Source organism: Alosa alosa, chromosome 13, assembly GCF_017589495.1.
Source record: "Alosa alosa isolate M-15738 ecotype Scorff River chromosome 13, AALO_Geno_1.1, whole genome shotgun sequence".
Lineage (NCBI taxonomy): Eukaryota > Metazoa > Chordata > Actinopteri > Clupeiformes > Clupeidae > Alosa > Alosa alosa.
The window spans coordinates 17,160,525-17,184,874 of NC_063201.1; the positions used below are offsets into that span (position 1 = coordinate 17,160,525).

At 44.6% G+C, this 24,350-nt stretch overlaps 1 long non-coding RNA gene across 1 annotated transcript; it reads left to right on the forward strand.

Moving 5' to 3' along the window:
- Positions 1–13,157: 13,157 nt before the first annotated feature.
- Positions 13,158–20,956, forward strand: LOC125306486. Its single transcript, XR_007195570.1, has 3 exons — positions 13,158–13,274; positions 18,693–18,816; positions 20,346–20,956. It is a non-coding gene; the product is annotated as an uncharacterized LOC125306486 (long non-coding RNA).
- Positions 20,957–24,350: the final 3,394 nt, after the last annotated feature.

Below are 24,350 nucleotides of genomic sequence, written 5' to 3' on the forward strand. Positions count from 1 at the left end.
CGTTTTGATATTCATGCACATGCACTCTGAATCGGTAGTAGTTACTGAGTATTAATAGAACTGGCTTTTTGATTGAATTTGGTTGATCACTCATCAAATCCTGTTAAAATCTATTAGTGGTCAGGAGACCTCCAAATAGACTCATTTTATGGAACACATTGGAACAAGGAGTGTAGGAGTCTTTATAGGCAAGTCCATCTTGGTAACGGACTTTGGGGCAGTTATCGTCAGCTATTTAGCTATTCAAGTGAATGGGGTGGGATATACAGGTGCTGGTCATATAATTAGAAAATCATCAAAAAGTTGATTTTATGTAAGTAATTCCATTCAAAAAGCGAAACTTTTATATTCATTACACAGACTGATATATTTCAAATTCAGATGTTTATTTCTTTTAATGTTGATGATTATAACTGACAACTCATGATAACCCTAAATTCAGTATCTCAGAAAATTAGAATATTACTTAAAACCAATACAATTTTTTTTTTAGAAATGTTGGCCAATTGAAAAGTATGAACATGTACAGCACTCAATACTTAGTTGGGGCTCCTTTTGCCTGAATTACTGCAGCAATGCGGCGTAGGCTGGAGTCGATCAGTCTGTGGCACTGCTCAGGTGTTATGAGAGCCCAGGTTGCTCTGATAGTGGCCTTCAGCTCTTCTGCATTGTTGGGTCTGGCGTATCGCATCTTCCTCTTCACAATACCCCATAGCAGGCATGAAAACTGCTCACCTTTCGGCGAAATTCGCCGTTTTGGCATAGATTTTCTATGGGGTTAAGGTCAGGCGAGTGCTGGCCAATTAAGAACAGGGATACCATGGTCCTAAACCAGATACTGGTAGCTTTGGTGTGCAGGTGCCAAGTCCGAAAAGGAAATCTGCTTCTTCATGAAGTTGGTCAGCAGCAGGAAGCATGAAGTGCTCTAAAACGTCCTGGTAGATGGCTGCGTTGACCCTGGACATCAGAAAACACAGTGGACCAACACCAGCAAATTACATTACATTTGGCTGAAGCATTTTTAACCAAAGCGACTAACAACATGGTAACAGTTAAGTTTTAAAGCAATTCTCTCAACAATTTGACGACAATTTAAAAACGGTAGAGTACAGTAAGAATCAGTACATCAGTGAGTGCTGTTTTTAAACAGTTGAGTGTCAGTTCAAGACGGCTGGTAAGTGCTCTAGCATCAGCACGACTTGTTGTAAGTTGTGCTATGACAGAAGATGTTCTCTAAAGAGCTGGGTCTTCAGGAGTTTTTTGGTGGAACACTCAGGCAGTGTGGTCCACCAACGAGGAACAACAGATGAGAAAAGTTTGGATTGGCCTGAGCGTACCGGTGGTAGAGCTAGACGTCGTTCTTCTGAGGAGCGCAGCGGTCTGGAGGTAGCGTATGTCTATGAGGGCCTCCCAGTAAACAAAATAAAGTCCCGGCGACGTCCTTTAAATGTCCCCTGGCGAACGCCACCTCCTCGACATTGTGTAGGGTTCCCGCGGACCTGTGTTTGGTACGTCGAGACTTTGAGGGGACGTCCTGTAATGGTCACCGCAACGTTATGCGTGCAACGTTTATATTTCCAAGATGGTAAAAAAAAAAAAAAAATGAAATATGATTTCGCGGTATTACACCCTGTAGGCTTCATAGGCTGCTAGGAGAGAGGTTGTCATAACATCAGATCTCATTTATGCCTTGCCTGACAAATACATAATCTGTTACTCTTACCTCATGTTTTCACGTCGATCAGTCATGCATGGTATCACGTCCTCCTTATACATTACACTAATGATGAGTAGACAGGGACCATTGTACCGGGCTAGGATATGCTACTTTCACATCTACGGTGTCTTTTTCTTAATAAACTGCTAAAAAATTGAATGGGCATATCCCGTAGCATATTGTTCAAAACATCATCAGAGTAGGCCTAGGCTAGCCTAAGCTAAATTATTCAAACCATATTGTTTCAAAATTCAAAACAAACTAATAATAGCCTAAAATGCGTAAATGCGCAATGCATGCTGGGAAGCAAAACTCAACATGAAATAAAGTAGGCTACATGAAATATAACTAGAATGCATTGACGTTATAGACATTCTCTGGTTATATCCACTCTAAGGCGTTTTCTTGGACCTGTGATCAAACAGGGACCGCCTAAAAATAGCCTATGTAAGCATATCTTCCTGGAACATTGCAGATAAAGAAAAATGTATCGTTTTCTCTAGGCTATGAAAGCTCTTTGTAGCCAACATTAAGCTGAAAGAAATAGATTCCAGATGTTTAGATTTCATATCATTTTTTATTCATAAACAGTAAGGCTCTGGTAAGGCCAGAGATCTTCTGCTCCTTGTCAAAAATCTCATCGGATATGTGCACTCTTCTTTGCTGTTTCCACAAGGAGCTGCTGTGACATCGGGGAAAGCTATGTGTGGCAGATTAGTTTACACCTCCACAATCATTTCTGTGCCATTTCCTCTGTGCGCGATTGGTGGACATCTTCTAATTGCAGGGCGGACTCTTATTTGGGTATTTAGCCAGAGACTTTCTAATGAGGAGACACATCACTCAAAAAATCCTCCATAGAAATGCATGTGGTTAGTTTGTAACGCCGTTGTCTACACATATCCCACCCCTTCCTCGGCAAAACGTCGAAATGTGAATACATTGAGCCAATCATGTGGTGTGATGTGAATACATTGAGCCAATCATATGTTGTGTTGTGAAGACATCTTCCCAATCATGTGTTTTGAACTCGCCACTGGAGCAAGATTGGTGTCGTGAAGCCTTGCGCACGTGCATTTCTGCTGAGTAGGATGCCTGATGAGTGCCCAAAAAGTGTTGCTATATGGCCGCCGAGTGGAGGGACTTGCCTAAAAGGACTTTGATTTAGCTTAGCGGATATCACCGGGAGGTACTTTTCTCCCTTCTTTGTTTTGCTTCCAGGGTGCCCGTCGTTACTCGGTGGCGTGTGGTGGCAAGTTGACTTGTTTAGCCACTTCAACGACAAGTGTGTTTAAACTAAGCTTGAGTGGTTCATATTCACTGGCAAGGCTGTTGTAGCGAGCTCCGACGCTGGGTGCTCGATGGGAATCAGCTGGAGCCGTAGCCAAGCCTCTCATAGCTCACTTCATGACCTGCGGTCCCAGAGAGAGGATTCATCGCCACTTGTCACGTGTGAAGTGGATAACAGCCAAGTGCCTCCACACCATGGAAAGGCTGCTGTTCTGTTGTGCTGTGGATTTGTGGATGACGTTTCCATACGGTCGGGATTGAACGGCGTGCCTAGTTTTGTTGGGGACTATTTGTAGCTTAACGCATGGGGCTACGCAGTGGTGTACTGCCCTCTCTATCGCTCTACCCGCATGCCTACGTCCTTTGATTTGGCGGCTATACGGTGTGTTGTCCTGTCTTTTGTTTGACCTGCATGTTTATTTTGTTTGTTGTTTTCTTTGATTTGGTGCATGCGGTTATGCAGTGCTGTACTGTTTCTCCCAATGCTTGACTCGCATGCTTTTCTATTTGTTGGCTTATTGGTGTCTTTGAGGTTTGTGTGTGTGTGATTGTGTGTTTGTGTATGCGTACTGTAACCTAAATTACTGTGACCAGGGCAGCTTCAATGTCAGGATCAACCTCTGGGCCCTGGTGGACACCCTGACTGCCTCCCCCCCTGCCTGAGATAAGTAGCCTTGTTAGCCTAGCTTGATAAAAAGGCTATTGGTGAATGAATGATTGCCATATAATTACTGTCAAGCCTTTTAGCCTGTGCCTCTGTTCCCTCTCTCTCTCTTGCTCTCTCTCTTCCGGACAGGTGTGGTGAGTTTGCCACAGGCGGCAGGCCAACCTTCAGGTGGTGAAGTTCCCCCCTCACTTTTCTCTGCTGTGTACAACGGGTGCTTTATTCTGGATTGCAGTGTACTGTCATTTTCCTTCACGTGTGGTGCGTGTCTTCTGGGTCCCTCCTTTTCCCCCTTTTGGAAAGTCCTGCTTGCTGTGGTAAGCCCCCCTGCCCTGCTCCCCTCCCTTTGATTACGGGTCACAGGTTAAGCTACAGCGTAACAGTGTGGTTACCATCATTAACCATCCAGTAGATTGTGTATTGGGACGATGGTAGATAGATTGATTTGGAATAGAATAGATTAGATTGTGTAGATTGTGGTAGAATAGTGATTGTGATTGTGTTAGATTGTGGTAGAATAGATTGTGTATTGGGTATGTGGGACGACCCAGAGTGATTGCATCTGACCCATGTGTCGTACATGATGCATTGTTTTTATTGATGAATCTGTGTTGTATGTATCAATAAATTATGTTGACTTAACTCTTGTCTCTGGCCTAAGAGTGTACGAATCTGTGTTGCCTTGTGGGTACTATAGGGAATATAGTGTAACTGGTCCTAACCCCCTAGGTGGCGTAGTCGACTCCAAATTTCCTTGCCACGTCACATATGCTTGACACTTTTAGCGAGCATGCGTCAAATAAATTACAATGACATTTAAACAAGTCATGAAGAAGCAGTATCCTTAATTCTTCTGCAATGTAGATAGTTTTACTTTACAAATTAAGCAGTCACTTCTGTTGCTACTAGGCAACCCTAAACAAGCTACGTGGTCTGTTTTTAACATTTCTCTAGTTTTATTGCATCGTATTCAGCTCCAAAAGTCCTCGGTTCGGCCGTGTGTTTGGTTCTGAAAATAAAACGGATAAGTACATGACTAGATAAACCACTGCCTATTTAGAGCATGTTACATGCATCACGTAATGACAGTTATCTGAAGAAATGCGCATTGTAAGCTACACCAGCTAACATGAATTTGATACAATTAATTTCTTGAATTTGATACAATTCATTCCATGAATTTGATACAATTCATAAACTCAAAACGTATGTGCTACATAATTCACATATCAGCAGTGAACCTACTTTGTTCATAGACGCACGACTTCATAAACTGTATGTTGCCATATAGACTACGGTAAGCTAATGAGCAGCTAACCTGCTAGCTAGAGATAACGTTTTAGATAGATACTTTATTCACCCCCAGAGGAAAATTACAGAACGTTACCTTATACACGTATCCGGCGAAACTACCGGAAGTAAGCGGGCGCCATTACTGAGCTGTTGCTGGGTAGCATTGCGCCAGTGACTCCTATTGGATTCGTTGCGTCCACTGGGATAACAGCCCGCGATTTACGGCTGTCTCACTACTTCTTTTATAAAGTCATGTGGGAAAACATGTTCCGTTTTCAATTGTTCCAATAGCAGCAATAAAATGACCAGTTGGAACAAAAAAAAATGTGAGATACACAAAATACCCCGGGTCGACTGCCCCTGTCTGGTAGCCTAACGTTACCATACGGTTTGCACAGATAGCAGTTAGCTGTACCTTACCCTTTCCTTTTGAAATGTGAAAACTAGATAAACAATGGTCACAAATGAAAAACATGAATTTGTTTATTTGATATCCATTCATTTATTTATTGTTGCCAAATGGACAGATATTTTTATAGTTTCCTCGTTAGCTAGCCTAGCTAGCAGTTATTGCTGACGTTAGAGCTACAGTAGTTAAGTAGATATAATATTAACCTAGTCCCAATTATGTCTTTATTTCCTCATTCTCTACTCTAAGCTATTTTCATGAATAATCTGTAAGATCGCTTGTACCATCATCTGTGACCGGGCCACAACATCATCAACCCAACAAGCCATACTGCCTGGCTGTAGCTGTCATTGAGGGTGCGTTATCACGGAGGTTTGTTTACATACCAGTAAGAGCTCAGTAATGGCGTCGCCACAAGATGGCAGCCTCCACAGAACGCTCGTCGGATTCGTGTACGTTAACATTTGACAACTTTTCATTCCGTTTCATTCAGTTATTGAAAACTTTATCAGCTACATACACAGCCAAAGATGTTACTTACTTTCATCGGTGGCCACCAATGGTGTATTTCTTCCGAATGCTGTGTAAGCTGACCTCAATGTTGCTACGTAATGACGTTTAACGTGAGGTCGCGCATGGATGTTGATGTCCGTCCTGCAGGCTGTAGCAGACCTCTCTCAACTCCGCTGCCATGTGTGTACTTAATAAACAAACGTCCCCTTGATGTCCCTGGTATAACGTTATTGTCGGGCCCACACAAGGACGTCCTTAGGATGTCTTTGAAATGACCAAATGCGAATGTCATCCGAGGGACCTGACGGTGACGTCCCCAGAAAGTCCTGCACCGGACGTCGCGCAATAACCAAAGGATAACTTGCTCCGGACGTCAATAAAGTCACCGGAACGTCCGCTAGAGAACATGACGTTGGGGACCAATCGGGGATGTCGTGAATGTCCGCATAAGGTCCGGGGGACGTCCCGTGTTTGTCGGGATTCAAGTAGGTGGGAGCAGAACCGGAGACTACTTTGTAGGCAAGTGTTAGAGCCTTAAATGTGATGCGGGCTGCCATAGGTAACTAGTGTAGCTGGATGAGCAGCGGGGTAACATGTGCCCTTTTGGGTTGGTTATAGACCAGGCACGCCGCCGCGTTCTGGATCATCTGAAGGGACCTGTCAGGAGGGCGTTGCAGTAGTCAAGTTGTGAGATCACTATTGCCTGAACCAGAAGTTGAGTAGCATGAATCAAGTAAGTCCTGATTTTCCGTATGTTGTAGAGTGCGAAACGGCATGACCGGGCGACTGAGGCAACATGATCTGAGAAGGTTAGTTGGTTGTCAGGAACAACTCCTAGATTTCTTGCAGTCCTGGTAGGTGAAACAGACAGGGAGTCAAATTTGATGTTGATGTCGTGGTGTATGGTAGGTTTAGCTGGGAGGACCAGCAGTTCAGTCTTTGAGAGTTTCAGCTGGAGGTGGTGTGCCTTCATCCATGTAGCTATGTCTGAGAGGCAATCCGGGAGCCGTGCTGAAACCAAGGGGTCATCAGGTGGAAAGGACAGATAGAGCTGTGTGTCGTCTGCATAGCAATGGTATGAGAAGCCATGCGAACGGATAATCGGTCCCAAGGAGGTGGTGTAGATAGCAAAGAGAAGGGGGCCCAGCACTGAGCCCTGGGGGACCCCTGATGTGAGATAGTGAGGTGCAGATAGCTGACCAAGCCATGATGCATTAAACGAGCGTCCTGTGAGGTAGGATTCAAACCAGGAGAGAGCAGAACCAGAGATTCCCATGTTAGAGAGTATAAAGAGAAGGATGCGGTGATTAACCATGTCAAAGGCAGCTGATAATTCAAGCAGAATGAGTACTGATGACCGAGCGGTCGTCCCTGGCTTCTTTTAAGGCTTCTGTTACAGACAGCAGGCTCTGAGTTTGGTGCGCTGCGATCAGAGGGTATCATTTAGCCATGGATGAGAGTTTGGATCGAGCTGGCCTTGTGGTAAGAGGGCACAGCTCGTCTAGACACGAGCTCAGTGTGGAGCAGAGAGAGTCTGTGGCCTCATTAACCTCCAGAGAGGAGAAGGTGTTGAGTGGAGGTAGACCGGAGGCAACCACCGAGGAAAAGTGGGTTGGAGACAGGTTCCGGATGTTGCGGCGGAACGTGACCATCGGCTGAGGAGCCGGAGGCTGTTCTGTCAGGCTGACGTTGAACTGGATGAAGAAGTGGTCAGAAAGATGGCGAGGCGTCACCATGAGGGTGTGTGCTGCAGTTCCGAGTGAGGATCAAGTCAAGCTCTTTGCCAGCTTTGTGAGTAGGTGGGCTTTGAACCAGTTGAGGTCAAAAGAGTGGATCAGGGCCAAAAAGTCTGCTGAGCTTGGGGCGTCTAACTGGATGTTCATATCGCCGAGGACGAGAAGCGGACAGTCATGCTCAGGGATGGAGGACAGTAGAGTGTCAAGTTCGTCCATAAAGTCGCCTAGTTGGCCTGGAGGGTGGTAGATGACCAGTACGTAGAGTTTTGCTGGGGCGATCACTGTGATGGCATGGAATTCGAATGAGACATATTTGTTTGAAGGCAGTAGCGGGGTGAATTTCCATTTGTTGGAGATTAGCAGGCCTGTCCCACCTCCTCGTCCAGATGGGCGAGGGGTGTGGGAGAGGGTAAAGTTAGTGGAGAGTGCAGCCGGGGTGGCAGTGTTCTCTGGTTTGGTCCAAGTCTCAGTCAGAGCAAGGAGTTCCAACGAAAAGTGGTTGGCATAGCCAGCTGTCCGTTTTGTTGACTGCGGATTGGCAGTTCCACAAGCCCATGGAGAAGGAGGTTTCTGTAGGTGAGGACCGTTTAAGTTGCTGGAGGTTAAGCAGATTTCTGCCCCTTTTGGCATGATGCCGTTTTCTGCGATGGCCGATGATAACAGATATGATGGAATGGCACATTTTTGCCTTTGTTGGCGCCTGTGCTAGGTGAACTTGCACAGGTAAACTTGCTCATCTTGACCACGTCCGTCTTTAAACGAGGACGGCTGAAACGAGGACTGACGCTTCTGCTGACGCTTCAGCAACAGCCTCTATTGTTATGCTGACAGGAATCGCATGCAGCTGGCCTCGCGTCTCACTAATGATGAATCAGCGTAGACCGCCCTCTGACGTTAGCACAGCTTAGATTAAAAGGGTGTTAATTACTCTCAACTGAAAGTCCGCTCGCTCACACCGACCGAAACTCGCAGTTTCAAGTAGCCTCCTCCCTCAGCTGTTCCCAAACGCCCAGAGTCCAATTCTAATGAATTGGAGAGGATTGGCCAATAGTAGCCTATGTGTTCTTCCTTTCTCTCTCCCAACGCACTGCAGTTGTTGTCTGATTAACTGAGAGGTGCTCCGATATTATAAGGTGACATGGCACCCCAAAGATGACATGGCACCCCAAACCATCACCGACTGTGGAAACTTTACTTCAAGCAACGTGGATTCTATGCCTCCCCTCTCTTCCTCCAGACTCTGGGACCTTGATTTCCAAAGGAAATGCAAAATTTACTTTCATCAGAGAACATAACTTTGGACCCACTCAGCAGCAGTCCAGTCCTTTTTGTCTTTAGCCCAGGCGAGACACTTCTGACGCTGTCTCTTGTTCAAAAGTGGCTTGACACAAGGAATGCGACAGCTGAAACCCATGTCTTGCATATGTCTGTGCGTGGTGGTTCTTGAAGCACTGACTCTAGCTGCAGTCCACTCTTTGTGAATCTCCCCCACATTTTTGAATGGGTTTTGTTTCACAATCCTCTCCAGGGTGTGGTTATCCCTATTGCTTGTACACTTTTTTTCTACCACATCTTTTCCTTCCCTTCACCTCTCTATTAATATGCTTGGACACAGAGCTCTGTGAACAGCCAGCCTCTTTAGCAATGACCTTTTGTGTCTTGCCCTCCTTGTGCAAGGTGTCAATGGTCATCTTTTGGACAACTGTCAAGTCAGCAGTCTTCCCCATGATTGTGTAGCCTACAGAACTAGACTGAGAGACCATTTAAAGGCCTTTGCAGGTGTTTTGAGTTAATTAGCTGATTAGAATATGGCACCAGGTGTCTTCAATATTGAACCTTTTCACAATATTCAAATTTTCTGAGATACTGAATTTGGGATTTTCATTAGTTGTCAGTTATAATCATTAAAATTAAAAGAAATAAACACTTGAAATATATCAGTCTGAGTGTATACATTATACAAGTTTCACTTTTTGAATGGAATTACTGACATAAATACATTTTTTGACGATATTCTAATGACCTGTATGTAGACTGCCATATTGGTTTTACATACTAACCCCATGCAGTTCTATGGAGGATTCTTTGAGTGCTGTGTCCTTAGAAAGTCGAGTGTAAGTCAGCATATTAGGATGACTTAAAGGTGATCTAAGTGATGTTACATGGTTTCTAACCTAAAACATTTTTTGTCATGTATAGCAAACATCACTTCACCGCTAGCTGCCTGTGCCCTGAATACACTAAAAAATGCAGGACGGCTCTGGACAGCCCAGGCTCCAAAAACGGCAACAAAAACAACTTGGTTCAGCCTGGACCATAAAAACATAACAAACTGATACAGCCAATCACCGACGAGATTAGTGATAGGAGAGTTTCAATTGCACAGGAGGGAGTAGCGGCTTATAGAGCACCTTTAAAATTGGTTCATTAACAATTATTCCAAGGTACAATATGATCAAATTATTCTTCGGGCCTGTTTTCTATTATGGACAATGACATGCATTGTGGCCTCATGGGGAAGCTGATGCAGTATGTTGATAGTGATTTCCAACCTAGTTTCATTAACTGTCCTATTTTTTCTTTTGATCTGATTCTGATTCACTGGGCTATTGGGCACTGTGGTTAACACATATGTGGTCAATACAAGGTGTCCTTTTTAATTTGCATAAAACACCAGCATGCGGCTTATATTAGATAAGTTAGTTGCTCTTGGGTGCTCCTTGTTGGTGCCCCCCACCCAATCCCAATCCTCCCCCACCTTTTTTATGCAGCCCTTGCCACTTAATCTACTAAACCCCTCTTCTACTGCACTTTTTACCCCCATTAATGCACAAATAGGCTGACACCAGACATAATTTCACTGCATTTCTTACTTCCAGTAACTATATGCATGTGACAATAAACTTCCTTGTATCCTTGTATATATGATGTGGCTACAGAGGAAATTACTGTAGTTAACAATATTGATTGCCAATGCATGTAACATACAATTTAGGTTTGGTATGGAATGATAGTATGATTCTTGAACATCCATGCTGTTTTCAAAAGGGATAGGTAGACCACACACACACACACACACACACACACACACACACACACACACACACTTAAAGAAACAGGTCAATGCAGTATATCTCCAAATCAGTCGGAAAAGACTCCAGCATTTTCCTCTGGGTTGGCGAGTATTGTGGCTTGATGTGATATGTCGAATATTTTTGTTTATGGATGAAAACAGTCATTTGATTTCAAATGTAAACTACTCTGACCTATCATTATTTAGTCCCCAAACTTTAAGAAATGCAAATGTAACACACTATATTGTCAACAGAGGGCAGTATCGGATACAAAACCACAGAGCCATATACACGGAAGGAGCAATCTTTACAGGCGTCAGTCTTTTCTGCATCATTCAGAGGAGGGTTTATACTCGCACAATTCACCCACACACAAAAAAACAACATGTTTTTATGATGCTTGCTGTTTCTAATAACAATTTATCTCATTGTCACAAAGGAAACAAGAATCCTTCACATTGACGTGTCCTGATGTTTCTAACATCTGTATGTGGCCAAAGAAAAACTTGAATAGGCCAAAGGTTAAATTTCCAATCCAGTCAGGTTTAAATGGCTCAAAGTGAGTCGCTCTTTTGATCAGTTGCCAGAAAGTAGATTAAATAGTATCACTACCTGTTAATCAGCTTTGTGACAACTTGGATAATCTGGCTATATGCAGACTGAAGCTGGCGTAAAACTGTGAGATGAGACATGGACTGTTCAATCAAAGTTTCAGAATACACACCAAGCACCACACATGCACAATGCGCTGCAGGCAACCCTATATCTCAGTGACAAAGGGGCGGCAGCACAACTGACCCCGCGCAAACTGACCCCTAAAGAACAGGGGTGTCCTGAGAAAACACAAGGTGTGTGCTTCAACACCCCACCACCACCACAGTCAGAGCCACCATCCAATTACAGACTCCCAGAATAACTGTTTACCATACCGCTCACACACTTTAAAATCGATCTCCTGCCAGAAGTGTGCAGAGTCCAGATCCCGTAGGGTAAAGACACATGATGACTTGCACGTATAGGAAGAAGGGAAACAGATAGGGGGTGCACATGTGCTGAAGAGCACGGGTGTTTGAGTGTGCATATGTGTTAACTCTTTCATTGCTGGATTGTTAGCGGAGGGCAAATGTAAAGACTGGCATGTGGAACACATTGAATCTGGCTTTGTGAATTGCAGCTGGGGCTTTTAATCATGATTTGCATGGCTCAAATAAGAAATCTACAGCAGTGTTCTTCTACCAGTACAGTCTGTTAGAGGCCTTATTTCAATTTCTAATAATGTATTCAAATAGTTAGGCCATTCAGCTCATACTGTATTTCTAGAACAAAAGCTAACACTGACACTAAACATGTTTGCATGTTTTGCCAGCTGTTGTATAGACCCTTTCAAGAGAGTTCCATTATCAGCATCATAGTTGGCCCCACAAGACTTCCTTTTTAACATTCCATATGTTATCTTAATGCAGAGGAAGTAGATTGGGGCCCAAATAGAATGTTCAAGCATTGTTTTTGTTTACCTTGTTGAAAGGGTCTTTCAAATGAAGTCCAGACCAGAGTTGTTGGACCCATATCAACCTATACTTTTGGTAACTCATACCAAGTCAGTCGACATGGGCTATTCACTGTGGAGGACCAGGGTCAAAAGAAAGGATAGAAAAATAATTAGCAATACAATAAAGCAATATCAAGGTGAGGAGGTAAGGAGCACTGAAAGTGTTCCTTATTGGACCCACTGCAAAGCAGGATCAGACAACCCAGGTTAACCCTTTCGGTGGGGGGGGGGCAAGCCTTGGCAGGAAAGGGGTTTGTTTTGGCTTCTGGACACAGAGAACGGGGGTGGCTTGCTTTAAAAAATAATTTGTGCTGCTAAAAGAGACAGCTGCAAAGACAAAGGACTTGGTTGAGATGTTGAGAATAAGGCTAGGACAGAAACACATGGGATTAGGATAAAGTGGAAACTGGCTGAAACAGGAAAGTGGGGGAGGCACTACCTTGCTTTGCATTCTATTGATAAGGTAATGGCTGAGGCAAAGGGATGGAATTCAAACAGTTCCAAGTGGTCATTGTGGCGTTTTCACAACAATCATCCATTAAACACGTTGCCTAGAAAATGTAAGAAAGCCTTCTACAGTGAATGGTTGCCAACATCATGTAGGTCAGTGAGAATACATTTTTTTAACCCCATGCCTTTTGGATATAAGACATATTTTTTAATTTCGTAATGTATTAGGCTATTTGGGCCCTACACACGTTGACTGCGGGGTGCACCAAAACTATTCCATCAATTCACAGCCTGATATGTCCAGGCACATCAAAACTTAAAATCATAGAATTGGCAACAGAAACGACAACGGATAAACATGAACCATGTCTGGCGATTCCATTTACGCCAATGGGGGGTAACTGTGTTTGTATGAGCGCTCTGTGACTTGCGCGCTCCTTGACTGCCTCTGTCCCCACCCCTGCCATACATCTATAGGTTAGTCAAGCTTCCTATATATCCACCAACGTGAACATCATGTGGTCTTACCCCACACTCACAGGAGCACGCTGAAATACCCTAGACCCAACTAAGTTGCAGGTAAGCTTTTACAATATTGTTAAAAACACTTATCATGTAATAATGGCGCTCCAAAAATGTGCTTCATGCGCTCCAAAATTGCCATGATAACGCAGATTACTTAATTATCCACTCATTACCATAAGACTTCGTGGCTTTACGAAGTAATTTGAGATGAATGATGGCTGCAATTATTTAGAGAATGTAGGTAAAGTAATTTGCGTCATTGGATTAATTATATTCAACTTTTGATTGTGTTTCACTTGGGCACAAAATGTTCCAGGCAAGGCTCTGAACTGCATGTGGTTTTGTTACGTTTACATAAAGAGGCAGAGGTTGCCCTGATCTCGTACATCATCGCATTGTAAGCTCCTAGGCTGTTTTTTGTTTATCAGAATTTCAACATAGGCCTACCAAAATATACCAATGTTTTTAAGACTTTGAGGAAGTTTAGACAGATGTTATTATTATTTGTGTAATCTTGAAGACCGTATGGTATTAAACCCGTTGGTGACACTCCCCCCACTTATTTAAACGACTTTAAACAAGCACAATCACAATTGTAGGCTATTTTGCATGGAAAGAGAATGACTTCCACAGACAATGTGTCTATTGGCGTGCACATATGCTTTATACATTTTATCCAGCGGCATAGGGTGTTGCAACAAATGTTTCTTTATACTTCCATGGTTTGCTTTGTAGGGGGCAGGCAGGGGCGCAGACGGATCGAGGCTCATTCAAAGTTGGCTAGATTGCGGCGTTAATTGGGGGAGTTGCAGTGACATGGGACCAACAATTCATTGATTAAAACGACACTGTTTAGGATTTAGCAAACCATGCAGTGTGCTATAAGGCTGGTTGACTCAGATTTCTCTGTGTGGCTATCTTTAGAAGTTAGGTTCTTGTGAAAGAATTGATGATAGATATCCTTGGGGTCAACGTAATGGTTAAGACCAAGATAGAACTCGGATTCCGTGGTTTGAGGAGGTCTCCAAGTGTAGCCCATTTGGAGATTTTAACATTAACACCCAATTGCAGCAATTCAGCTCTGATTAGTACACGGTGTTCCCGAGTTGCGCCACCCTCAGACTGTCCACTGCTAATGCATTTAAATGTAACTGAATTGATGGCAGGCTATATCTGCAATAGCCTATGCCTACAGGGTTTAACGTTTGTGTGAGCTAGTTTTTGACAGTATTGAATGGTAAGATTTATGGCATTAGGGCCATTTATGGCGGTCTGAAAAACATTGCATAAAGTGCCCTCCCACTTGTCAGTCAAATTAACTATTTTCATCCATTTTGACTTCTTTAGGTTTATTTTCTGTTTTTGAGTTGATTTGAATTTAACACCTGTTGCAGTGTGTGTGTGAAGTTAGAGTTCTGATTTCCTTATAAAGCCTTAAGTGTAACAATGGCTGACTGGATGAAGTGTTGCAGAGAACCACAAATTGGTGTAGTCTTGTAATTTGAAACCGAGGCAAATGTTTGAGTGGACCTAGCAATAAAATGGGGGTTATCCCTATGTTCCCTGGGCCCTATGCTCCCCGGGCCCTATGCTCCCCGGGTCCCATGTTCCCCTCTTGGGATTAGGGTTAGGTTTTTTTTTCTGGGAACATAGGACCTGGGGAGGTAGGCCTACGCTCCCCAATAAAGATGAGTAGCCTAGCCTAGGTCATTACGGTGTTAATTGTGTAGGTGCACAATTGCTTAGGGATAAAATGTCCCAACACACTTCTATATATTTGCTCAATTGCCCAACAGCCACTATGCAGGCTTGCAGTAGGGTCACCTAGTTAGAACTGTGAAAGGAGGACCCACACAAGCTGAGGCAATTTAAGAGTTGTCTGCAGTCTGGGCAGCCATGTTGTAGAGCTCCAGAGTAGTGTGCTGACCGTATGGTGGCTTGCGCTTGGCTTTCATATTGTTTCACGTGGTAAGCTGGTAAACTCTCACAATCTGATTGGAGATGCCTGTTGTGTTTATGGCGGGGGTTTACTAATCCCGCTTTCTGACCTCCACTTTAGAACCCCCCCCTTTTGTCATGTAGCCATGTCGGCCATGTCAACCATGTCAATGATGGCTGCTTAAGCTTTCCATCTGCATCATGTAACCATGGAAACCACTACATGCTACAGGCCGACATGCAGGCCGACACGCACGCCCCTGCTTTCGTGTGTGTGTGTCCGAGAGAGTGTGTGAGTGTGGGGGTTTCCGGCCCCTCTCCTGCCTGCTGGAGGCAGTGGGATTGACTCGCTAGATTATGCAACCGATGGGATGATGTAATAATCCAGTGCAGCGCTATTAGATCAGTGGCGCGGCAGCGGGATTAGGAGCTGGAGCAGCAGTGATGCAGAATGTGCAGTTGTTGCATTTCCCAGTGCCCATTGTTGAGGCTCTCCAGCAGGCAGGCAGACAGGGCCCCGACACAACACCACGTGGCAGGCTCTCTCTCGCTCACACTCTCTCTCTCTCTCACTCTCTCTCTCTCCCTCTCTCTCTCTCTCTCTCTCTCTCTCTCTCTCTCTCTCTCTCTCTCTCTCTCTCTCTCTCTCTCTCTCTCTCTCTCTCTCTCTCTCTCTCTCTCTCTCTCTCTCTCTCTCTCTCTCTCACCCCCCTTCACTCACTAGGAGGGATGGCTGTGTGTGTGTATGGTGGGGTTACTCGGTGAGGGAGGGAGGCAGGGGAGTTTGAGTAGTGACTAGGTGAAGCTTTTCCAGAAGGAACGTGATTGGTTTGTACCTTGCGTAGACTCACGTGACTGACACAACATCATTACGCTCCAAAAAAACAAATAGTCCAGGAGTCTCTCCCATCTCCTCTGTGCACCTGAGATAGGGGTGTGAGCTCTATAGAAATGTTTACCTTTTCGTCTACCCATGCTTCACCCCCACGTGCTGAGAGTCGGGGAGGTCCCCCATCCTCACTTGTGGGAAGACAAGACAGCTCTTGAAGATGCAACGCTCAATGCTATATGCATCGTTTTTGTTTTTCAAAGGATGTATTTTTTATTTTTTTTTACATTAAGTCCGTCCCCTGTTTTTTACAACACATTTGGAGTGGTTCCTGATCTCGCATTACCGGATTTTAAAGAGTACTTGAGCAGTACAGTCTAAAGATTCCTGTTCACTACTTGTGTCTGCACGAGTTGCACCCATCTGCCGCAAGGTTCTTTGGCATTTATGCCAGCCAGTGGACCGTCATGCGAGCACCCACATGCTGTGTGGGTATGGTTGAGTTTTCCAGCTAACTTACCTAAACCCTTAAAGAAAGCTGACGTATGCTGACACACTTTACCTCAGCACATGTACCTAAAGCCAGGTGTGGAGATATTAGCCCTAGGCTAGTGTGGTGACCATGAAGTGATGGACAGGGCTTTACCAGGAAGGATTCCTTTTGGTGATTTAATTGGACTTGCCTGCCATGTTTGATCTTCATGAGAGAATGAAGAGCAGCCCACATCCCATTCCAAATGACTACAGCTGAAATAGACTTTGCATGCTTGAACCGGCATGTGGGTACCCCACCTATCAAAGCACTGATCAACATACTCGTAGAAGTTTAAAAATAAATCTTGGCATTTTTGGAGACTTTGAAATTGAATATTTTCATGATTTAACGTCAGAAATGTCCCTTGTTGATAGTCTTGACCTTCCATCTGACGACTTAGGGGTCAAACTTGTCCCCTCTGAGGACACTACTTTTTCTTTACGTCATTGTTGTGGCAGAGCTGCAGGTCTGGCAGCTACTTCTATCAGTCCACTGAAATGGAAAGCCTTACATAACACCACAACAAATGGCCCCGAAGCCTTACTGTTGGAGTCGCACGCTTGTAAACATGAGACCAACAATGTAATTGGTCCTCTGTTTCCCATGTAGCTGAAAGGACAAGAAAGGCCAGTAGGACAGTGGCAAATATGCCTAAGGTCCTTGTCCATACCACTGTATATGATAAAGGATTATGTGGCCAGGTCAATGGGGTTGGAAGCATTATTGCATAATCTATGCATCTATGCATTTGACTTCTTCAGAGCATGCTCATCAAACACAAGCACCCCCCCCCCTTTTTTTCCCTTGCTAGCCGTTCCCATGTGTGAACTGGATGAGCAAATCGCATCTGACAAGTTCAGAGGGTTTGCGGTTTTTCTCTTCCCCTGCACTGTTGTGGCTGGGTAGGGAAGTGGGTGTGTGCATGAGCACGACCAACAGAGTGTGATCCTTGGCGACAGCTGTGTTGTTATGTGTGCGAGAGAGGGAGTGAACCGACGAACAGGCTCACCAATCTGGTTGTGCGAGAGGAGGTTCTATAAAAGGGTGGAGCGCAGGAGGGTGCTCCCTTCATTTCAAGAGCACTCCATCGCTCAGCAGGGCTCCCAGGGTTGCAAGCTTTGGTTGGCTGTCTTCTGGAGCCTGGACTAGCTGCTAGGAGTTGCTTTTTCATTGGCTCCATCTCCCGCTGGAAGCTTGTTAAAGGTGAGAACCTGGCGGATAACTTATCGCACCGCTCGTGTTTCGGATTACTTGGATTTGCCCTAGAGCAGCTACAGAACCTCCTCCTGGACTTCATCCTCCGAGTCACTTTCCCGGAGTGATCTTTACCCCCCCATACCTGAACTGAGGAGCACAGCTGTAGTCAGGCTGGCAGATGTAGCCTTAATCTCCTTGCTTCCCCCTCCTCACACTGTACTCTTCCACTCTGATATACTGTACATGTCTTTGGATGCGTATTCGGTCATGCCTCTGTGGTTGAGGAGCTTTGAATACCATTTGTATCAGTTTAAGTAAAGAGCACCTTTTTTTAAAAAAAAAATAAATAAAATTGAGAACAGTTATTAGTTACTAAAGTTATGCGTTAGAAATCATCCAGAGTGTCCTACACCAACTTTGATGTGATCGGGTTGACGGTGATGGCGTACTTTCAAGAATAGTCATAGCTCGTTATGATCGATTAGCTTTTCCATCTTGTCTTCGTCAACTTTTGGGGTTTCGATAACATCTGATCCAGTTCAAACATGTTGATATTATAATGGAATGCATTCTTTCAATGTGGTTCTGGAGTGTGCTGCCAGGGACCAGTCCAAACCAAGAACAGATGGTAGAGGTCTGATAATGTTTTTGCTTGGCTAAGATGGGGTCTGACGCCATAGCCAAGGGCTAAAGTGGTCTTCCTCTTGCCTCCGCTGCTTTGAGTTTATTACAAAGAAAAACCCCAGGTCTTGAATATCCTTTTATAGACCATCTCTCTGCATGAAGCCTTTCATAGAGCATGATACTTGGTGGCGTCCATTTCCTTGTTGAAAGTCATTGCTTGTATGTTGGTATTGGATCGATCCATGTGTATATTTGCCTCACCGTACCAGGATATTCCAGTAAATGAGCATGTCTGTTTTTTAAATGGTAGTAATTTATACATTAATTCCTGTTTCTTTCCCCGCAATAGGTCTCTGAGCTGCATTGGCAGACGCCCCCCCCACCTTCCCAGAAGAGAACATCTCGGCTGCATTTGCACAAACATGATCATCAGACTGGGCAGACTAACCCCTGGATACTTCCGTCTCCTCCAGGTATGTGGATATGCAGGTGTTCCGTCAGAACTGGTCCGTTCCAACACTAATAAAATGCAAGCCGTACATGTTGGGAGTTGGGCTTTTAGTTTAATTTTTACGAGTCGTTAAACTGATTATATTCAAACAGCCAGTGGCCCTGGATTAGACCTGTCTCAGTCTGAACCATCCCCATTTAGTTTTAAGCAACAGGTGTTCCACGGTGGGAAAATGTGAGGATAAATCATACCTTCTGTTCTCAACCTCTCCATTATCAACAAACAAGGAATTGTAAGCATATTTTTAGGTATCGTGCATCATTGTGACTGTGTATTGACATGAATTTGACATTAAACAAGAATCCTACTGAATCCACCCCTGTCCCTTTGCTACCACCCAGGCTGAGTCAGTGTATAGTAGTGGGGTTAGTTCTGAGCCACTGCACCCTGGTCTGCTGTGCCGCTCGACGCCCCAACAATGGGCATGGTGGCCCACAGCTAAGTCTTTGTTGGTGTAGGAAATGCCAGCTCAGTTGAATGGGTTGTGATTCACATGGGCAGGAATGTATAGAGTTGCTCCAAAAAACCACAGGGCAGGTAGGCTGCACCTAAATCTAATGAGGAATGCGAATGGCTTCGATATGTCTTGTTGAGTGACAGTAATTTGGTAACTGGTTTATAAAAGCAGAGGGTGCATTTCCTGTATATTCAGTTGCCTCATTGGCATGTGTTACTCATGTGTGTTGTGAGAACTACATTAAGCACCAATTATGTGAAAACGGAGTCTCTCCTCCATAAATCCCTGTTCTTATTTTACACTGTTTAATGTAGCTTAAGAGGGCCTTGTGAAAGACGTGTCAGTGTCAATGTCTTCTCAATCTACATTGACTGCGGGTCAAAGTTAAGCTTTAGTAAAGATGTGTTTCCACATCATTTCTGGTATGCAGCAGGGCCCCTTCTTAAAATGGAGGATCCTCCCACCCCACCCTGTCGGCAATCCCCCACCCCAATCTGGAGGCATTGGCGGCAGATGCATGCTAGTGATATTATTATGACTGACACTAAGTCTATTGATCTTAGGTTTGCCATTGTCTGTGGAGCTGCTGTTCTCAGTGGGGGCCATCATTAAATGGAGTTCTTTAGGTTGTTCTATTAGCACCAGGAAACCGTGAACCCAAAGGGAGGGTAAAACGTTTTGTGTTCCATATTTATTTGTTCATCCATCTGTTGTCCACTGGATTGTACCTCATGTCCTGTGCTAAAATGTGCCCTTCCTCATCTTGCTAAATATTTAATCAGCTCTGCCTAACCACAGGCCAGAACACATGGCAAAATGAGTTTTTAGAAGGAAGTGAACTGGTCTATTTATTTTGGTACCCAGTTAACTGCGAGTTAAATTTAGTTTACCAAATTCAAAAATTCCAGACACCTTAATGTGAAGTGAATGTCACTTCTCAGCTAGGTATGTAGATTGTTTGGCAGGCAGACATTTTATTGCTCAGACTCCAGCCATTAAGCTAACCCTTGTGTGTGTGTGTTTCCCCTCCACAGAGACAGGTAGCAGGAGAGGTACAGATGCAGCCTCAGGACCGGACGGTCAATCAGATTGCCATGATGCTGGCCATCCTGGGCCTCAGCCTGTCCTACTACAGTGCTCGCCAGATGACTGAGAAGGTCCAGCGTGAGCCGACCCCCTGAACATGCGCCGCCGGGATCCGGCTGGAGTGGCCGGAGTGATGAAAGCCAATGAATGAGAGGGGAGTAGAGGAAAGGAAGAGGTGGGGATGAAGAGGCGACGGCGTCCAGCACTTTCTAAAATCACTCTCTCACACTGCTGACAGTCACGTTAAGACACTGGATTTCGTTTAGTTTTTTGTTTGTTTTTTACATCGGGAGAACGCACCGTGTGACAAGAGTTCAGAGTTCAGGACGGCTCTTCGCAGGCTTCTCGGTTTTAATTTTTAGGACTTTTTGTTTTGTCCCAAGTCTGTCCTCAGGAGGAAGAGTGCGATGAAGTAATGGCCTTGGGGTCCTCTGGTCTTGTGAACTGGTTAGGAGAACGAGAGCGACCCATCCAAAACGCCCATGTGCTTGTGCGGCCTGAGTTTCACTGCTTGCTGCGATGCCTGCATGCGAGAATCCTGCAGTGCTGCTCCTGGGTCTAGGGGTGCGATGCATGTCCTGCCAGTGTGTCATGCCCAGCTAGTGGGGGTAATTCATTCATTTTTAAACGGAGCAGCAATTGGCCAAGGTTCTCGACATTTAAATATGTCAAGCAACAGTTGAAAGCAGGCCCATGAGAAAGATGGGGTCAAACTGTGAACCCTCTAAATGCTTATGTGTTATGATTCTGTGTTTGTTTGTTTTTTGAGAAGCCTTAGAGTTGTCAGAACTTGCGTTGGAGATGTCACCTTACTAGACCGTTTTAACAAATGGGAATCTTTCCACATCACAGGCATCACGACAGTCACATTGTAGAGCAAGGCATTTCTAGCAACTAAAGTGGAACTTTGAAAAGGGGCCGTTTCATCACTACTGTTTTTTTCTGTTTAGCTGTTCGGTATACTGCATTACTAGGTAACTCGTTTAAAATCTGTGGCTTCTTAGGGAATCTATATCCTCGGTAATATATTTTTGTCTACCTTCAAATATTGCATGGAGAGCCTTTTTTAACTTCTAAAACCATAATGATAACTATGAATGTATGTTATTTTCAAAAGTTTTGATTAAAAAATAAAGCTGTGAATTTGTTTGGACAAGATGAAGTATATCTGCAGTCATCTGCAAGCAGGAGGCTAAATGAAGGTACAGTACTAAAATGAAGTTGCTGTGGTCTCTGCCTCCTTGTTCTCTTGTGATGGCGGGCCGCTCTGTGGCTCGTCATGGTTCTGTGCTTGGGGGGACTCAAGTCTGTGGCGTCGGCGGATGTTTTCAAGCGCGGCTCGGCCACTTCCCCTCCTGCATGGCGTGTGGCGCCCACAGGAGTGTGCCAACTGTACGGAACAGGAAGTGGCTGTGGCCTCTGCTAGACACTATCTGTCTTGTTGAGGGTGTTTTGGGGATTTTTGGCTATCCAAAGTAGAGCACTTTTGCATGCCTACATGCCCCACATTCTGCGTAGGCCAGAAAATTCATAAACCCCTTTACATTCACCTCCTGTAGATAAATAATGCCATCAGTTAGTATGCAGCCTGCCAGTTCAAACCGGCACAAGCTAATGCATACAGTGAATCCAGCATTGGGTTCAAGTGGGGCACTTTAAAGTCTCGGGCTTATAAGTAAACAGCTGTAGATGAGTGTCGGGTACATGTTCTCTATATCTGCTATACATTAACCAGTATGTTGTTTTAAGGCTTAAGACCCCTCCTTTTGTGCAGCGTTATCTCCCAACATGGCGGCCTTTATCAGACACAGGATGGCAGCAGGCTGGTGTCACATGGTGGTTGTCCTCGAAGGACTGGGGAGAACATGTAGGCTGTTGGAACATCTGAGGAAAGCCGCAAGGGAGGGGCTGGGGTTGGAGAACATCTATATGGCCTCTTTATATATTGTTTGTTTTTAAGGGCACAGAGTTACTTGAAGGATTGATCCAGTAGTCAATGAGCACCCCCAGGTGAAGGAAGCTCGAGTAACTTTTAGAGGACATGTCACGGATGTCTGACGGGTGTCTTGAGTGAGGAGGTAGTGCTGTGTGACGAATGTGAATGTGAGGGAGCTGTCAAGGTTTAGGGATCATTGTTTTCTTTCTTGCTTGCTTGCACTGTGCACTGGCTTGCTAGGTAAGCAACGTGTTAGGACTGGATGGAAAAAGTATGTGTGAAAGTTTGTCTTGAAGGTCATGAGCTGTCTCAGTGTCTTGTGTTCACTGGGCCACCATTGTTGTGGCATTTTAATGTGGCCTATTATTATTATTATTATTATTTAATTTAAAATTCCCCTCTATCCCAGGTGATCAGATGGAAGTAATATCTAGACTACTCATTCTTTTTTTCTGGAATCTCCTCCCAATTAGCCAGTTGGCCATATGTTTTTGAAATGAAGTCAATTTTACCAGGACACAGTAGATGCAGATCAAAGTCACTGATTCACTGATTCTCCTCACTGTAAACAAGTCTAGGAGAGGCAGTGGTAGTTTTATTTTTGGGAGGAACTGTGAGGGCGGGGGAGATGGAGTGCGAGAGGGGGGGCCGGGGTGCTGCTCCTGCCTTGGCAGATGTGATGCTCTGTGACGGGCTGCCGCCTAACTGTGCGACACATTTTGAAACGGTCTATGCCCCGTACCAACCCCCCCCCCCCCACTGCCCTTCCCTCGTATGGCAACCTCTGTCTCCCTGTTTCGCTTAGGTCTCGTACATCCCAGGGCACATTCTCTCAGAGGCGTTCCATCACGTGGCACGTTCTTTCTGAGACACTCGTTTCCAGTGTTCCAGCCACGGCGGCTCAGGACATGAACCCGAGCGTTGGCTTCCCATTGGCTGTGCGTTGATGCGTCATGACGTTGCCCCAATTTGGAGCCACAGAGACAAAGAACTGATGGCCCAGGCACACTGCAGAGAAGCAGGGGGCGTTTTAATAAAGTACACAAAAGACCTGTCGTTATCAATATTCATTTCATTATGTTTGGGGTTAGGGTGAGATTCATAAGGCCTTAAGAGCCTTTCGGCTTTGTGAATACTTGTTTCCTTTACCTTTGTAAATAAGAGAACGTCCTGTCAAACATTTCACCATAAGCATTTGATTTGACTTCAGTCACCTTAGCAACACCTGTGGGGTTATGTGAATAGTGGTGTTGTATTATAATTAAATATATAACAATTTCAGTGCAATATCTACCCTGTATCCATCCATAAATCTACCAGAGAAGGAACTATAGATAGGGTGTCCAAACTGGACAGGAGACCTTGGCTGTATGACTGTAATGGATCCTATTGTCTTTACTGTATTTGTGTGTGTGTCCAGTGGAGAGAAATGAGTATTAACTGAGTATTAATTTGATCTTGTATGTTCTTGTATGTGGTCGATTGAGTGCTTGCTTTTAAACCAAATGTCAGTACTTTTTGTTAGTTTGTAAAAGGTTTGTACCGCTATCACTGTGAAGAACCCACTGGGCCACCTGTCCTGGTCCTTATTGTGGGTTTGTATAGCCCATATACAATCATATCATCGCTCTCGTAGCCTGGCCTGTGTGTGTGTGTTTATTGTCAGAGCCAGTATTGTACTGCCCCGTCCCAGTCATGGTTCTCTGGGAGGAACAGCATGTGTGTCCTGTGTGAAAGCTCCTGTCCCAGTCTGCAGTCTGAATCAGATGTAGTCTGGGCTGTATGGTGCCTGAGGAGGGACATATTTGTTTGAACCTTTCCTGTATTTTACCATGAATTCTGGTCCCAATCTACGCCACATCTGGACCGGGGGTTCTCATCTGGGTAGTCTGTAAATATACCTGATTTTCTTGTTTGATGCTACATTTGCAAAAAAATAAAGATTTTTTTGAAATGCACTTTTTTCTTTTTTGCCCTGGACATGGTCTTTTCTCAGCACGACAACCGCAGTATGACA